The following is a 15,503-nucleotide window of genomic DNA, read 5'->3' as shown; positions in this document are numbered from 1 at the left end:
ATTGGGGGAAGGCGAGGATGCCTGTCTCGGCGTTTTGCGGTTGCTCTGGAGCGCCACACTCTGTTTATGTCCTTGAGTTTGGACCTTAGGACGATGTCTGTCACGGAGGCGAACTGTAAGGAACCTAGGATCCTCTCTTGGTTCATTCTGGAGGTCAACTTTTCCCTGAGGAATTGTTTTGTATTCCTCGCTATCTCCTTCCTTTTGGCTTTGGGGAGGCACAGCGTATGGGAGCACAGGTCCCATTGTAGTCCCAGCCATTGAAACTTGGTCTCCGGGACCAGGTGGGATTTCTCGAGGTTGACTTGGAATCCCAGTTGTCGAAGGAAGGTGAGGACTTTGTTCGTTGCTATGCGGCAATTCTGGGCATTGTCTGACCAGATTAGCCAATCGTCTAGATAGGCCACTACCTGTATCCCCTGAGTTCGAAGTTCTTGAATTACTGTCTCTGCTAGTTTGGTGAAGATTCTGGGTGCTATGTTGAGCCCGAATGGCATCACTTTTCATGCATAGGCTTGTTTGCCTAGCTTGAAGCCCAGAAAAGGACGAAAATGCCTTGCTATTGGAACGTGATAGTAGGCATCTGTAAGATCGATGGAGGTGGTGACGGCCCCACGGGGAAGTAAGGTCCGCACCTGCGAGACGGTAAGCATATGGAATTTGTCGCAACGAATGAAGGAATTTAAACAAGACAGGTTCAGGATTACTCTCCGTTTGTCTGAGCCTTTCTTTGGCACGCTGAACAAGCGCCCTTGAAATCTTAAGCGACGTATGCTTTGGATTGCATTCTTTAGTAGCAGATCTTTTGTGAAGGAACGTAGTTCTTCCGTTGGTAGTTGGTAAAAGCTGTTCGGTGGAGGAGGTCCCTGTATCCAGCTCCACCCTAGGCCTTTTGAGATGATGCTGGAAGCCCAATCGCTGAACTTCCAATGGTCCCGAAATTTGTACAACCTCCCTCCTACCTGCAGTTTCTCAATGGTTGGAGGATGATTTGCCTCCTCTGCTTCCGCGGGAAGACTTGCCTCGGTGGTAACCCCTTCTGCCACCTCGGGCACGAAAGGCACCCCTGGAACCCCTGTGACGCTGGTAGCCACGGAAAGAGCCCTGAGACTCATACGTGGGGTTAAAGGCGGGGGAGAAGGAAGTCGAGGCGATCTGAGACTGAGGGACCAGAACGTATTGTTCTTGTTGTTGGCCCTTCGAGGTAGAAGGCTGGGGACCTTGAGGAGCAGGTTGGACTGAGACCGGTTGAACCACTTGCAGAGGTTGTCTGAATTGGGAAGATTGGAAGGGCCTCAATCTCTTCCTACCTCGAATTGGGGTACTAGTAGGCTCTTTGAAACCAGGCCCCACCTAACCTTGAGGTTTTGGTTGGCTCTAGCTGCCTCACTAAGGACTGAGTTAACTAAGTCCTCTGGGAAAAGATCCGGGCCCCAGACTGGAGCTTTGATGAGCCTATTAGGTTCATGCCTAATCGTGGCTTCGGATAGGATGTGTCGTCGACAACGGGTCCTGGCATTTGCAAAATCATAGGCGTCAGCCATAAAGTTTTGCAAAAGCGACTTAGTGAGGACCTTAAGGAGGTCCTCCTCGTTGTAAGTGGCGACGGTCAATTCAGAAAGGGCAACCGAATTAAGGGATCTGCTGAATCTACACCTCGACTCAAATTCCAATTTAATGACAGACTCCGGGAGTTTGGGAAGCCGTTCGCTGAACTGCGTCGAGGCACAGTCCGGGCTCAACTTACCTACCGAGAAGGTAGCTGGGGTGTTCCGCTAACATTCATTATCTCCCGGAAAGAGAAGGGAGGTTAAGTCTGTCTCCCTGAGTTGAGGTAAAGGCTTCTCTTCCTTGATAGCCTGAAAGACCGTCTCTATGATCTTGGTCGCACATGGGGTAGGGGTCTGGTCGTTGGCCACAAACATAGTATAAGAACTCTTGTAGGCCGTAATCATTGTGTTCAAGCAGTCCCACTCATTGAGCACGCGGACCAAGACAGACTGTGCCTGTTCTTTAGGAAAATTAACAGTTTCCTTTGGGACCTTATCCAATCGAATCAGAGCCTCTTCCGTGAGGCGAGCGTAGCTGGGGAAGGGGAATTCAAGACCCGGCGGGTAGAATTCATAATCCGCAAGAGGCCGGGTACCGAAATCTTCGATTGACAACATACCCTCCGAGAAGGGGGCATGCAATGCCAACCTACAAGGGTTATTCTTATTGAAAGGAGGAAGCTTGGAGGCGTCGGGGATGGGGTATTGCTGTTGTGGCGGTGGCAGCCCCGAGCGCATGAGTCCCTGAACTAGGCTCTCCATGGAAGCTATTCTCTCTTGTGATTGCTGTGTATGAGACGATAGCATCGACTCAAAACGAGCAAACATCTTCTCGGAAAAATCCACCGGGTTAAATGATTCGGGGGGGTCTTGAGAGACTCTGGTGGAGGAAGATTTAGCCTTCGAAGATGATGATTTCGAAGACTTGTGGTCTTTGGAAGACTTGTGGGTCTTATATAAATTCTTACGATGAGCCTTCACCTTTGGGATAACAGGCCGGGGACTGAGATCAGTCCCGGTTGTCCCCGGAAAACCTCGAAAAGAAGAGTGATCAGAAGTAGAAGAGAAAGCCGGGCTAGGGAGAGGAATCGTAGCCCGGGAACCACCTGACTCACCTACGTCCCTACCTGCGTCGGGATCATCCAGAGCCATGGGTTCCACATCGAGGTTGAGGGTAGCGACGTCCTCAGTTAGGGTGCCGCCCGTCTCTTCTTGGTCCGGGGCCAGAAGAAGGGATTCGATCCTCTCGATGATAGGGTCCGCCAACTCTTTGGGGACCGCAGCTGAAGTTTTAGCATGGGGGTAGAGACGGGAACACCATTCCTCAGAGAGGATATAAGGCTGTTTGGCCTTCACGTTGCGGGCGAATCCGCCAATCCAGACCTTGAGGGTAGCCTGAGCTGTATCTTTTTCAAGTTGGGAGCTCTGAAAGAGAACAGACTATTAGCGAGGGATATTTGTGCCAAAGAAAAGTGGAAAAGTCCAAGGGCTTCGTAGACATGAAGTGAAAGGCATGTGGGAAGTCCAGAGGACTGTGGCCTTAAAAATAATAATCGTAATTAATGTAAACCATCAAAATTAATCGTAACTCCCTACAAGTCTGTATTAATGAAAAGGCACTCACCGAGTCAGATGTTAGAGCGGAGGTCATTGTGTAGCAGACTACACAATTGTCCGGATGCCAAACAGCTAAGTCATCCACTTGGACAGAACAGTGGGCGTGCGAACGATACACGTCATGGCCGCAGGGTTGATGGAGGACAGCGGCACATGCCGTCATCGCACAACGTACAGTCTGTAAAATAAAAGATACATGAGTATCTTAAAGGAAAGCAATGAGCTTAAAATATATATATATCAATATCATGATAATTTTTTTTTTTTATATACATCATTTATATACATCAAGTATCTTGAAGGAAAGCAAATTAGGGGCCTGGGGGCCCCGGGTGCTTAAATTATATCAATATCATGATAAAAGATTTTATTACGACTGTATTATGAATGAGAATAAGTCAGTCCGTAACTGTGATCAAATCAAAAGAGGGAAGGGAAGGTCGAGAACTAGGATCGTATATATAAATATATATATGTGACTACTGTAATATATAAAGTTAATCCAAGTAATAATAAGTAACGTTGGCTCCGGAGGCTCAACTAAACAACTCGACCAGATGGTAATGTATAAAAGCTACGTCCGGGGATCCCGTAATGAAAGTCTTTATATATATATATCTATATGAGGTCCGTGAGGTGCAGGACACCATAGAGGGGGAAGGGATCTTTAATGGGTCCGTGAAGTGCGGGACCGAGAGGGAGTAGCACGTACAAAACAAATAAAATAATATAACATGACAAGGTACCACGGACCGAGCAGAAAACTTCCCGTTGGCCAAACGAGCGACGGAAAGAAAACGACTACGACCGGGTAGAGTAGTACAAAAAGTGTAAAATAATGTACGTTAATGTACAGTATAATAATAATAGCAAGCCTCACAGATCAACGGGAACCGCCCGTGCAAAGAGAGCGAAAGGCCCCGGGGAGGGAACATAACGCAACATAGTGACTCTAACTCGACATGGGAGAGAGAGAGGGAAAGTAACCCTGGGGTAGGGGTATCGGGCAGGAGGGAGGCTAGGAGTGGGGCAATAGCAGGTATACCAACCTGCCAGACCACGATCGATATGATCACGCGGAAAGACTAAATAACACTATAATAAACATAACACATGGTAAAATAAGATAGGAAGGCATGCTGGATGATAAAAATAATAAAATAATAATAAAAATAACGATACATCAATCGTAAAACAAACGAGGGAACGAACATGAGACAGGAGAAAACCAAGCCTAACTGCGCTGGGAGTTAGGCAGGGCTACCAACATAACGCAAGGTCAGTGAAGTGCCAACAAAATGAAAAACTAATATCTGACTCATGAAAGTCCCTCGAGCTAATGCAAGAAAAACGAATGACGTTAATAATGAGAAGCATGTCCGTGGCGTGCGAACGTAAAACAAAGTTAATGGAAATAGAAACGCCCGAAGGTGACCAGGCATGCCAACCTAACGAGAATACGCTAACGTATATCGTAATAACTGTTATCGTAATAACAGGACATCAATATAATAAAATAACACGGTGTGTAAACCATGGATAACCAGAAAGTTCATAACGGGAAAAAATCAGTATGGAGGACTCATTGTAAAGCGTTAAGAATGACAAGAGAGAGATAGGAGGAGGCCGAGCGCCATGAAAGACCCACGCGGGGTCGTGAAAAAAGAAAACTGTCATAATATAAGCAAAGAAGGGCAAGGCCCCCTCCAAAATCTCAAAACTCATAGATCTGGTACTTAACTTAGATGGGGTGACGGTAGAGTCCGACATCTTGAGGTAAATCCAGGTAAACCAGCGAAATTCACACACCGAGGCAAAATATGTATGGATAGCGCGTGCTATGAAAAAGGAGTGACGTCACTGGCGTGGGATCGCTATTAGTAGTAGGATGTTGAACGGCGCCTCGCTGTTCGGGGATATTGACAGGAGATATCTAAATGGTGTGAGACCTCTGGTTGTGATTTATTCACGCCCCAGTATTATACCGACACCTTATTAAGGTGAGCGAGCTGGGTTCAACCTAGCATTCCTATACAAATTTTTCTCTGGTAAATTCATAGCAGTTTTTACCTTAGAAATGATGTAAAAGGAGCATTTCACTGGGCGGCACGGGTCGGAGCCCAGGAATATATATATATATATATATATATATATATATATATGTATATATACATTTATATATATATATACATTTATACATATATACATATATACATATATACATTTATATATATATATATATATATATATATATATATATATATATATACATATACATATACATATATATATATATACATATACATATATATATACATATATATATATATATATATATATATATATATATATATATATATATATATATATATATATACATATATATATATATATACATATATATATATATATATATATATATATATATATATATATATATATACATATATATATATATATACATATATATAATATATATATATATATATAATAATATATATATATATATATATATACAGACCCTAGGCTGAAGAATAGATATTCTTTTGCTGCCTAGGATCTCACCGATACTGAAACATTGTTTCACTCTTGTGTGGAAGTGGCGGCAATTCTGCCGCCTTCTTCTACTCTTGACAGATTCAGCAGACCCCAGGCTGAAGAATAGATATTCTTCTGCGACCTAGGATGGCGCCGATACCGAAACATTCTTTCACTCTTGTGTGGAAGTGGCAGCAATCCTGCCGCCTTCTTCTACACTTGATACAGGACCCTTTTCCCTTTCCCTCTCTGTCCTTTAGCGATGACTTAGCCATCGCAATCCTGTGGCCGTTGTCCACACCCAACAAAGATAAAATAATATTGATAAATCAGTCTAATATGATAGAGAATTCATGCAATAAAAATGGTTTCAATGTCCTCTACAGACAAAATACAAAAATTAAAAGGTAATCACTCGCTACAAACAATGATTATGCTAAGTGCTATTTTTCTCTTGTTCACTCTCCCTCCCTTGTACTCTGAAGGATTTGGCAAGCCATAGCAAAATTTAAATTTACAAAAAATAATAAATTGATCCTTCACAGAATGAGTGTAAAAACAGCTGTCGGTATTAAAATGTTATTTTGATAATAAAATAAATTTTTGAATATACTTACCCGGTGATTATAATAGCTGCAACTCTGTTGCTCGACAGAAAAACTCTACGGAAAAATTCGCCAGCGATCGCTACACAGGTAGGGGGTGTACTCAACAGCGCCATCTGTCGTTCAGATACCCAGTACTCATTGTAAACAAAGAACTCAATTTTCTCCTCGGTCCACTGCGTCTCTATTGGGGAGGAAGGGAGGGTCCTTTAATTTATAATCACCGGGTAAGTATATTCAAAAATTTATTTTATTATCAAAATAAAATTTTTCAATATTTAACTTAGCCGGTGATTATAATAGCTGATTCACACCCAGGGGGGTGGGTAGAGACCAGCAAAATATGTTTACATCATATGAGCTAAGAATTTTTATTTCATTTTAGAAGTTATCAAAATAACAAAAACAAAATAAATAGGTACCTGGTAAGGAAGTCGACTTGAACAATTACTCTGCCTTTTTAAGTACGTCTTCCTTACGGAGCCTCGCGATCCTCTTAGGATGCTGAGCGACCCCTAGGATCTGAAGTATCAAGGGTTGCAACCCATACAACAGGACCTCATCAAAACCTCTAATCTAGGCGCTTCTCAAGAAATGACTTTGACCACCCGCCAAATCAAACAGGATGCGAAAGGCTTCTTAGCCTTCCGGACAACCCAAAAACAACAATAAAAACATTTCAAGAGAAAGATTAAAAAGGTTATGGAATTAGGGAATTGTAGTGGTTGAGCCCTCACCCACTACTGCACTCGCTGCTACGAATGGTCCCAGAGTGTAGCAGTTCTCGTAAAGAGACTGGACATCCTTAAGATAAAAAAACGCGAACACTGACTTGCTTCTCCAATAGGTTGCGTCCATTATACTTCGCAGAGATCTATTTTGTTTAAAGGCCACGGAAGTTGCGACAGCTCTAACTTCGTGTGTCCTTACCTTCAGCAAAGCTTGGTCTTCCTCATTCAGATGGGAATGAGCTTCTCGTATTAACAGTCTGATAAAATAGGATAAAGCATTCTTTGACATAGGCAAAGATGGTTTCTTAACTGAACACCATAAAGCTTCAGACGGGCCTCGTAAAGGTTTAGTTCGTTTTAAATAGAACTTAAGAGCTCTTACAGGGCATAAGACTCTTTCTAGTTCATTTCCAACCATATACGATAAGCTTGGAATATCGAACGATTTTGGCCAAGGTCGAGAAGGCAGCTCGTTTTTGGCTAGAAAACCAAGTTGTAGAGAACATGTAGCCGTTTCAGATGAGAATCCGATGTTCTTGCTGAAGGCATGAATCTCACTGACTCTTTTAGCTGTGGCTAAGCATACCAGGAAAAGAGTCTTTAAGGTGAGATCTTTCAGGGAGGCTGATTGTAGCGGTTCGAACCTGTCTGACATAAGGAATCTTAGTACCACGTCTAAATTCCAACCAGGTGTAACCAAACGACGCTCCTTCGTGGTCTCAAAAGACTTAAGGAGGTCCTGTAGATCTTTATTGTTGGAAAGATCTAAGCCTCTGTGACGGAAGACTGATGCCAACATGCTTCTGTAACCCTTGATAGTGGGAGCTGAAAGAGATCGTTCTTTCCTCAGATATAAGAGGAAGTCAGCTATTTGAGTTACAGAGGTACTGGTCGAGGATACGGATACTGACTTGCACCAGTTTCGGAAGATTTCCCACTTCGATTGGTAGACTCTAAGGGTGGATGTTCTCCTTGCTCTAGCAATCGCTCTGGCTGCCTCCTTCGAAAAGCCTCTAGCTCTCGAGAGTCTTTCGATAGTCTGAAGGCAGTCAGACGAAGAGCGTGGAGGCCTTGGTGTACCTTCTTTACGTGTGGCTGACGTAGAAGGTCCACCCTTAGGGGAAGTGTTCTGGGAACGTCTACTAGCCATCGAAGTACCTCGGTGAACCATTCTCTCGCGGGCCAGAGGGGAGCAACTAGCGTCAACCTTGTCCCTTCGTGAGAGGCGAACTTCTGCAGTACCTTGTTGACAATCTTGAACGGAGGGAATGCATATAGATCTAGATGTGACCAATCTAGGAGAAAGGCATCTATATGAACTGCTGCTGGGTCCGAGATTGCTGAGCAAAATATTGGGAGCCTCTTGGTCATCGAGGTTGCGAAGAGATCTATGGTTGGCTGGCCCCAGGTGGCCCAAAGTCTCTTGCATACATCCTTGTGGAGGGTCCATTCTGTTGGAATTATTTGTCCCTTCCGACTGAGACAATCTGCCATGACATTCAAGTTGCCTTGGATGAACCTCGTTACTAGTGATATGTTTAGACTTTTTGACCAGGTGAGGAGGTCCCTTGCGATCTCGTACAACGTCAGAGAGTAGGTCCCTCCTTGCTTGGAGATGTACGCCAAAGCCGTGGTGTTGTCCGAGTTCACCTCCACCACTTTGCCTTGAAGGAGAGACCTGAAGCTTTTCCAGGCCAGACGTACTGCCAGTAGCTCCTTGCAGTTGATATGCATTGTCCTTTGACTCGAGTTCCATATTCCCGAGCATTCCCGACCGTCTAATGTCGCACCCCAGCCTACGTCCGATGCGTCCGAGAAGAGAACGTGGTTGGGAGTCTGAACAGCCAGGGGAAGACCCTCTCTTAGGTTGATATTGTCCTTTCACCAAGTCAGACAAGACTTTATCTTTTCGGAAACCGGGATCGAGACCGCTTCTAGCGTCTTGTCCTTTTTCCAGTGAAAAGCTAGATGGTATTGAAGAGGACGGAGGTGTAGTCTTCCTAGTGACACAAATTGTTCCACGGATGACAGCGTCCCTACCAGACTCATCCACAGCCTGACTGAGCAGCGTTCCTTCTTCAGCATCTTCTGGATGGATAGCAGGGCTGGGGGCTGATCGTCTTGTTGTTCAGCAACGTCCTCATCAGAGGGTTCCTCATCCGAAAACTGATGAGGAAACGGCAACGGAGTGGGCAACGTCTGGCTCGCTGAGTCCGGTCGCACTGGTGGATGCGTGACGGAGCCGGACGCAATATCATGGAACTGCTGCACAGTCTGTGAACTGTCAACAACCATGGGTGCGCGAGGAAGCACAGCGTCAACCCGAGACTGTCTAGACCGTCTGGGTTGTGCAGTCAACACCCTACCGGGTTGCTGAGGTTGACGCACTGCGTCAAAACAAGTCACCTCTGCTGGTTGTTGAACATCCTGAACGTCAACAACCACCTCCGAGCGTCGCTTAACGTCAACATGCGGCTGGCAACCCACACTGGGTCGCATCGGTGGAGGAACCACCTCAACTGGCAGACGCGAGTAGGTTACCTCAGCGTCAACAGGGCGCACAACCGACCGGTTGGAAGGTTGTTGGCCAGAAGGTTCGGTAGCAACCTTCTCCGCATTTAAGTCCTCTATCAAGGACGCAAGCTTGGACTGCATGTCTTGCAGCAAAGCCCATTTAGGGTCTACGGGAGCAGGTGTGGCAACAGACGGGGTTAGCGACTGAGGCGGAACCGTTTACCATCCCTGAAAGCCTTGTTATGCGTGACATAATTGTACAGCAAAACTTCAAAGGCTCGAAAACAGTTGTGAAGTTGACCTGTAAACAACTTGGAGCGTCTCCTGGCTAGGCGCCAGGGAGAGTCTACCAGAATTGAGAAGTCTATCTGGGCAGAGGCATGAACTCCCAAGCCGAGAACTTCTCTCGTGTCATATCAGACTCTCGCTCTATAAACCAGTTTAAAAGAAGGGAAAGCAAAGGTTGTATCCTCCAAACTCCTCCTGGTGAAAAACCAGTCGCCTAGCCAACGTAACGCTCTCTAGGAGAGCGAGAGAGCATTAGCTTAAAAACAACGGCTTCGAAGTAGCTAGGCCTAGTGTAAGCTCTGACGTTTAGGCGAACGAGGAGCAGCAGTTACAAAAAGATCCGGACGAAGATCCTTAAAAAATCATCATGATTTAACCCTGGATAGGTACGGTGGGTCGTTTGCGACCCCGAGCGTCAAAAAAAAACAGGTTTTTCTCACGTGACTCACCCCTGTGACTGAATTTGTGGGTGATCGACCTGCAGGAGGTGTCTCCCCTACACGCTCTAGTAGTGTCCAGATGTGCATTGCTGTAGCTGTACTCCTTCCCCGATTTCTGAGACGCGTCGGGGTCGTTCGCGTCCGAGTTTACCCTTCTGAGGTAGTTTGCATAATTATCAAAGTTATTACGTATTATGAAATTGTCGTAGAATGGTCAACTTGTATAGGTTATCAGTTGTGGAAAGTCTTGGTGGATTGTTTGGCTACCATGTGCATGTTTTTTTTTTTTAGTTAAAATGTCGTTCATCACCACGAGGACCATTTTACCGCGAGTGACCCTTTTTCCTTTTTTTTCATTTTTTTGCCAAGTCATTTTTCCGTAAGATATTGCCAAATAGTGTCGTAAAACTTTTGCTTGTTTAGTGTTGGAAAGTGTGTCTAGATGATCTGGCTACCCATGCATGACTTTGTTTTTGTCAGATACGACGTAGTTATTGGTATATTGGGTATTTAACTGCGGTTACCAATTTCTGTTTTTTTTTCAATATTTGTAAAAATTACTACGTAGTAAGGAATTGCCGTATATTATTCATTTTTTTTTCATGTTTATGTGTTAGAAAGTGTGCCTTGATGGTTGGGCTAACACGTGCATGTCTTTTTTTTTATCTGAGATGTCGTATATTAGAATGTCGGGCATTTTACCGCGAGTGTCCCTTTTTAATTTTTTTTAATTTTTTTGCCAAGTCATTTTTCCGTAAGATATTGCGAAATAGTGTCGTAAAACTTTTGCTTTTTTAATGTTGGAAAGTGTGTCTAGATGATCTGGCTACCCATGCGTGATTTTGTTTTCGTCAGATACGACGTAGTTATTGGTATATTGGGTATTTAACTGCGGTTGCCAATTTCTGTTTTTTTTTCAATATTTGTAAAAATTTACTACGTAGTAAGGAATTGCCGTATATTATTGATTTTTTTTTCATGTTTATGTGTTAGAAAGTGTGCCTTGATGGTTGGGCTAACACGTGCATGTCTTTTTTTTTTATCTGAGATGCCGTATATTAGAATGTTGGGCATTTTTCCGCGAGTGCCCCTTTTTATTTGTTTTGCATTTTTTTGCTTAGTCATGTTACCGTAAGGAATTGGCAAGTAGTGTCGCAAAACTTATATTTTTATAGTGTTGGAAAGTGTTTCTAGATGATCTGGCTACCCATGCCTATTTTTTTTTTAGCCAGATATGGCGTATATATAAGTATGTGTTCGATTTTCCTGTGATTGCCATTTTTTCGTTTTTTCCCATTTCTTTCAAAATTACTACGTACTAAGGAACTATCACAGAGTAATATTTCATTTATATGTTTATTTGTCGGAAAATATGCCTTGATGGTTTGCCTAGCACGTGGCTGAAATTTCTTTTTTCTGAAATGCCGTATATTAGAATGGCCATTTTTCCACGAGTGCCCCTTTTTATTTGTTTTGCATTTTTTTGCTTAGTCATGTTACCGTAAGGAATTGGCAAGTAGTGTCGCAAAACTTATATTTTTATAGTGTTGGAAAGTGTTTCTAGATGATCTGGCTACCCATGCCTATCTTTTTTTTAGCCAGATATGGCGTATATATAGGTATGTGTTCGATTTTCCGGTGATTGCCATTTTTTCGTTTTTTCCCAATTCTTTCAAAATTACTACGTACTAAGGAACTATCACAGAGTAATGATTCCTCTAGATGTTTATTTGTCGGAAAATTTTGTTTACTTTTTTTTTGATTGAATATCATCAAATTTTTTTAGCTAAAATATTGTTTTACATTTTTTTTTTTCGATTTTATTTCCCTTCAAAAAAAATTTTTTGGGTCAGAATTTTAATTTTATAGTCGTAAAATAATCGACAATTATCCAGCAACCCACCATACAATTTTTATGCATATCCAATAATAATTAAATTAGTAAATAACACCTTGAAATTGACATACCCTTCCTACATTTCAAGTGGCAGATTAGGGAGTCTGAGTCAGTGTGGTTGGCGGCCATTTTGTGGACATATCCGAAGCGTAAGCTGCCCTATCTATATATATTCTTGTTCCCTATAGAATTTTTGATATTTTGGTATATTTTTACCTGCATAAATATCATATTATATATTAAATATATGTATTTTTTTACGAAATTTCCAAGTACTCAAAAAATTACCTTTAGATATGGCCCCTGATATAAATGTAATTTACAAAATAATGAAGATTTTTTTACATATTTCTATTTTAGGATAACATATGTTTATTCCCTAAAAAAATTAGCCACTTCCTATTTCATTTGGGTACCCAAAAAAATTCATGAAATTTGGACAATTTTTTTTGGCCAAAAAAAGTTACCCTTTTTTTCTCATTTCAGATCTTCACCTCCATGGGTCTGACTTCATCCAAAATACATCAAGATGTGTCCTAAACATTCAAGAATCAATTCCTAAAAGGATTTGTGTATATATGTATAAACTTTTTTTTTATGAATTTTTATGTCAGGTCTTTTTTTTTTTCTACTTAATTTTTTAAAATATTTATAATAAATAGTTTTTCTGCAGATGAGTAGTATTTATCTTTACAGTTGTTTTGAGCATTCATTGAAGTTTTTTTTGGCAAAAGAAAAAAGGAGGTTACTGCAAAAACTGATTTTTCAAGAATTTTTTTTGGCGTCGGGGTCGTTCGCGTCCGAGTATACCCTTAAAGGGGTGTCCGAGGACCGTACCTATCCAGGGTTAATTAAAGTCCATAGGAGGCTAAGTAGCTTTAGGCTCCTCTCCATCTGACAGAGTCCTCAAGGGAATATCAGTAGGAGGGAGAACAGCAACTTCCTCATCTACAGGAACCTTGTCCGATAAAAACTGAGTCTCAAGCAAGGGAGAGACCTACCGTGGTGGTAATGCTTTACAAGCAGAGTCCACACTCACTGGTGCATTAGTAGCGGACCAGAACGCAACGTCATGTAACTGCTTGACAGTCTGTGAACTGTCAACAACTGAACTGTCAACCACAACAGGTGCGTGAGGACGCACAGCGTCCACTCGAGACTGCTTTGACTGCCTAGACTGAGCAGTCAAAATGACTCTAGAATGCGGAGGTTGACGCTCAGCGTCAAAACAAGTCAACTCCGATTGTTAGTGAACGTCTTGAACGTCAACAGGAGCATCAGCAAGTGGCCTAACGTCCAAATGCGGCTGAAAAACCACACGAGACCGCATCGAGTGTGGTTCTAAACAACCTGACTGACGTGACTAAGCTACGCCAACGTCAACAGTAAGCGCAAAGGAACGTTAGGTTGGCTGAAAGCCAGGATATCGATGAGATAAACGGCTAGACTCAACGGACTAATCGGTAGAATAGTCTTCCATAAGGGAGGCAAGCATATACTGCATGTCTTGCCATACAACCCATTAAGGATCAACGGAAATGGTTGTGGTAAGAGACGAGGGTAACGTCTGTGACCGCAACACTTTGCCTACAAAAAAAGACTCTCGGAGTCTGTGTTACGCTTTTGTTAGGCGGCGAGCAGTTATCCGATGACTGCATAGGGTCAGAGCTGTCCTAATGGTTGTAACCAGGACGCTGGACCTGTCCTGAAAGGACTGGCTTTTGCTTAAGGGCTTCGAAACCTTGTGACAGGTTTCTTATGCGAAAAGCCTTCGGATGACGAGGAGAAAATCGTCTCTCTCGTCTTATGGTAGGGGAGATCTTGGTAAGATACACCCGATACCATAGAGGGAAAAACGTCTGTTCGTTGGTCAAGGCCTCTCGAACCCATAAGTCGTTTGACATTACTTCTCCCCTGGGCTTGGGAGCATGTAAGAGGTCCCGGACTAGGTGAACGACAGGCACGAACAGACGAACCCTCGGACGCAACACTGTAACACTTTGCGCATATCACTTTAACACTTCGATTTTCTGTTTTGCACTTATTTCTACCTGAAAACACGCAATTTTACCCTTCATTAAAAGGTAGTAATTGCGAAATCAGTCGTATAATGCAAGCTCATTAATACCAGCAAAAAACAGAAAACATATTTTAAGATAAAAAAAATCAGTGGCTGGGAAAGAGACTAAACACTAGTTCCTATAAACTACGTTTTCAATCTCTCACCGCACATAGCCTGGGGACGAGAATAAAAACCTAAAAATGTTTTATCCTTCCTCCCCGTACAGCGACTAGGGACGAGAGTAACTCGAGAACAACGTTACCCGCTTGAACGGAACGTTTTCTCTCCTCTCTCTCCCTCCGTCTCTATCTCTCTCTCTCTTTCTCTCTTGATTTCGCACCTAAGAGAAGAGCCCAATTATATTTTGTCAAAAAAACATGTTATTTGACTAAAGGAAAAAACTGAAAGGTTTTTCAATAAAAAGTTCCTTTAAATTAGAATTTAAAACATTTAAGCTAAGAAAGAATGAACAAAACGTCAGAATCGATTTACTCTTACTGCAAAGTGAAACCGTGATACACTCTCTCTCTATCGTAACGATAGAGCGCATGTTGAACGTCCTGAACGTCAACAACTGCGTAGCATAAAAAAACTAAACGTTAGTTCATCTTTGAAAACAGTACGAAGACTATCAAAGAAATTCTTTCATAAAATATTACATTTAAAAAGTTTTAAATCCTTAGCTCTTTAAAAGCTAATTACGATATAAAGGGCTCAACGTTGATTAACTTCGGTTTCCAAGTTAGGACCGCCTACTCTCAGGAAAGGTCTATATAAACAAAACATTAAAATTTATTTTTATATGTTTATAATAAATGGAAAGTTAATCGAAGAGGCCTAATAAAGGCGGAGAGATATAAAATATATAGAGGAAAATCTATAACGTGATAAGAATTACTAAAAGCCTAAACACACTTCCGTCTAAGGGAAGGGTCGGCCATTTAAAAGTGAAAGAAAGACCATACTCTCTTTGTCACCATAATTAAATCTATCCAAAACGAGTTCAAGATTTAAGATGAAGATAAAACACCTGCATAGCGAAAGCTCAAAACTAGAATAAAGTACTTCACCAATTAGTTGTGAAAAAACTCCAGTTTAGCAACAGCGAATAAGAGCGTCTTGTCGATAGCTCGACAGAGAGAAAATTGAGTTCTTTGTTTACAATGAGTACTGGGTATCTGAACGACAGATGGCGCTGTTGAGTACACCCCCTACCTGTGTAGCGATCGCTGGCGAATTTTTCCGTAGAGTTTTTCTGTCG

The 15,503-nt window shown here is 42.5% G+C and overlaps 1 protein-coding gene across 4 annotated transcripts in view; it reads left to right on the top strand.

Moving 5' to 3' along the window:
* Positions 1–15,503, top strand: part of LRP1 (LDL receptor protein 1) — a 1,015,507-nt gene that overhangs the window by 451,672 nt on the left and 548,332 nt on the right. The window lies entirely within an intron of this gene.

The sequence above is a fragment of the Palaemon carinicauda genome, chromosome 44 (genome assembly GCF_036898095.1).
Source record: "Palaemon carinicauda isolate YSFRI2023 chromosome 44, ASM3689809v2, whole genome shotgun sequence".
NCBI classification, from domain to species: Eukaryota; Metazoa; Arthropoda; class Malacostraca; order Decapoda; family Palaemonidae; genus Palaemon; species Palaemon carinicauda.
The sequence above is the reverse complement of the archived record's forward strand: the minus strand, read 5'-3'. Positions and strand labels throughout refer to the sequence as shown.